Genomic DNA, 3,531 nt, shown 5'->3' on the forward strand with positions numbered 1-3,531 from the left:
CATCTTAAAGGAAAAGCTTTTAGCTTTTCACTGTTGAGTATGAGGTTAGCTGTGAGGGTGTCATATGTGACCTTTATCGTGTTAAGGTACATTCCCTCTATGCCCACTTTGTTGAGTTTTTATCATACATGGATGCTGAATTTAGTCAGATGCTTTTTCTGCATCTATTGGGATGATCGTATGATTTTTATCTTCCATTTTGTTAAGGTGCAACTCACGTTGCTTCATTTGTGATGTTGAACCATCCTTGTATCCCTGGAATAAATTTCACTTGATTGTGCTGCATGAACCTTTTAATGCATGGTTGGATTTGGTCTGTTAATATTGTTGAAGATTTTTACATCCATATTTATCAGGGATCTTGGCCACTGATTTTCTATTCTTAATGGTATCCTTGTCTGGTTTTGGTGCTAGGGTAGTGCTGGCCTCATAAAATTAGTTTGGAAGTATTTTCTTTCGTTTTTAGAAGCATAAATAATTCTTACACTCTGTAAACATTGCTTAGAATTTAGGAGCTTATTAACGAATATAACTATATTAATAATTAATATATATAAATATACCCACTCTTATAATGTGAAAATAAGCTTTAGTAGGAATATGGCCAATGTGTTGTTAAAGAGTTAAATTGCATCTCAACCTCCAAATATTCTGGTGTAGGAAGATGATATGATTTGTAAGATTGAGGCTATTTAGAAATTCCAAGACAGCTAATAAAGAATATCGAGAACCTAAAGAGAGCAAATTAGTTTGACCATTTTCTGTTCCTTTTAAGTCCTGTGCTTATTTCCTAGGTAACTATTTCAAAATATTTCTAGTTCATAAGTTCCTCAAAAAAAAAAAAATAGAGTGGCAAAAAGTAACATACATGTGTGGAAAGACTGGGTAGTAAGGAAAATACATTTGATTGGAGGGACAATATTGACTAATTAAAGATATTGAAACAAATTAAATGAGTTACATTTTATGCTTTTGGGGACAATAAACATTTGAGGATCAGAATAATATATTGAATGGGGTGCTTAAAGTAAGGATTTCAATCTAGAATGAGAGGCCAATTTAGAATCCTTTGTAGGAATCTAGATTTGCATGATGAGGACCCTGAAGAGAGTAAAGACAACAAAACAGAAGGCAGGAGCAGAAGAGACCCTCAGGATTTGCACAGGATAAATAAGAAGGAAATAATGCTGAAGCTGTAACATTAATTGACACAGGCGATAGAATGGGCCAATTGAAAGGTTGTGAGAGAGAAAGATAGAACAGAGGAAAAGTACCAGTGTTGCTGCTGTTAGTTTTATTTGCTTGCTTGCTTTAGAAAGAGGTGCATTTATTCTTTTCAGAAAATATTATGGGAGAAAAGGTGGAGAGCTTTTTTATTCTTCGTCTCTCAAATTGTACAAGTATAGTAACAGTCAAGTAGCTATATTTAAGTTATATGTCATGTTTAATATCCAAACCACTTTGGTTCATGAATTCATTCCATTAGCATGTGTGAAGTGCTTATTAGAAGTATGGACTTGTGCAGGGTCCAGATTATTTAATGAAGGAAAAAAGAGAGTGATCCTGAGCTCAAGGAGCTCTTCCGTTTGGTTGAGAAGGACATTACTCACGTTATCATACCAATAAATGTGTAATTTTGCACTGAGTTCATCACAACTAATGAAAGTAAAACATTTCTTTAAAAGCACAGAATGAAGAGTTTAGGGGTGTTGAGGAGACCTTCCATGGGGCAGTGATATCTATACTGGTATTTGAAGGGTTAAGAGAAATTGCAAAGGGAGAAGAAGAGAGTTTGAGAGAGAAAGAAGTAAAGGCAGATGCCGTAGTGGGAAAGAGAATGCTGTCTGATAGAGAGCTATGTGGAGAATGCTACATGCAAGATGTAAGTTCTAGAAGTCATGAATCATATCCCAGAATACAGTCAGCAGAAAGGTAGTGAGAAGATAAAACAAACTTTCTTAGTACAGGATTGGACAAGGCATGAAGAACATTATCAAAATTCATTAAAATGAAGAATTTTAGTAGGAGACAATATTTGAATATATCATTTTCTCCTTTTAGTTAACAAAATTTGTTTTCTGTTCTGTTTTGTTTTGTTTTGTTTTTTCACAATAAATGGACTGGGTAAAAGTTTCCAGGTATCTGTTAATCCTCTTGCTGAAATTTTATGTCAACAGGGTCCGTAGAAAGACCTTCAGTTGCCATAGGGTTTCTGTTCTGTTTTCTTAACCCCCACATAGGAGCTGGGACTTTGCTATTCATGGTGCAAGGGATCAAATTTGATAGCCCCTCTGTACAGTCACTCCTTTGCAGCAGTACAAGGATCCAAGGCAACTCAGTGCTCAGTATCTAAGGTGTAACAATAATGATTAGAATAGAAAGGAGAGTCACTTCTAGGGTTCTATTTCTTACAACCTCGGGAAAGTCACAAGCTACTGCTGTTGCACACATTTTGAAAAGATAAGACTCGATGGTCAAACTGGCTGCTGTTTTATGAGAGCTGCCGATGTCCCTGCCATGATTATAATCAGAGAAAATTGTAAATCTACAAAGAAAGGCAAACTATTAGTGCAATGAGAAGGTGGGAAGGAAGCACTATGGGGTTAATGAAGGAGAGATGGCAGCTCTGTGGGTGATGAGGGAAGTTTATGATTCTTGGAGGAAGTCGTGATCGAGCTATGGCTTAAAAGATGATAGAATGCAAAAAATGAGAGTGGAGATCAGAAGGGAAAAACATTTCGAGTAAACAAAATTGTAAAGACAGTTTGGGGGTGTTGAGGAGACCTTCCATGGGGCAGTGATATCTATACTGGTATAGATATCAAAATGTACTGACTGTATTTAAAGCTTAAAAAAAAAAGTTTATTTTGACTAAAATTGGAATGACATTTATTTTAGGGAGAGTAGTTTGATGCCAAGTACATGCCGTGAACAAAAGGCTGATCGTACAGCTCTCTGGAAAGAGATTCTAGAAAATACTGCTGAATGTATATCCCCCAATTGACTGACACAGCATTCCTCTTTTCTTAGATATAGTTTTGGAATTTGTCACCTTTGCTTAGGTAACTGTCAACCCCCCTGCAAATATATTTTAATTTGCAGATGTGCACAGTGGAAGTGGGTGAGTCATCTATGTTGGGTGGATGTTAAAGCAGTGAGATTAGATGCATTCAACAGAGAGACCTCAGTGAACTCAGGGCAAAGAGGAAGAGCAGACTCAAGAAACAGGAAATTTAGGTCAAAAAGGAATTCACAATAGTCCATGAACGGTGAACATATGGAAGCTATGAAAGAAAAGTTGGCATGCCTGATACAATTTCCAAGTGAGGGGGGCCCACATCTTTCCAATGTTTAGATTCTCCAATAGTGCATAGTACTTATATTTAACATAAAAAAAAATCATTAAATATGTACAGAATGATTCCATGCAAAAATAAATGCAATAAAAATTACCGAAATATTTATTTTTAAAATAAGTGCTCAAGAGTGTATTTTATATATATATATTTTATATACACAAGAGTGTATTTT

The sequence above is a fragment of the Ursus maritimus genome, unplaced genomic scaffold (genome assembly GCF_017311325.1).
Source record: "Ursus maritimus isolate PB19 unplaced genomic scaffold, ASM1731132v1 scaffold_28, whole genome shotgun sequence".
Taxonomy (NCBI): domain Eukaryota; kingdom Metazoa; phylum Chordata; class Mammalia; order Carnivora; family Ursidae; genus Ursus; species Ursus maritimus.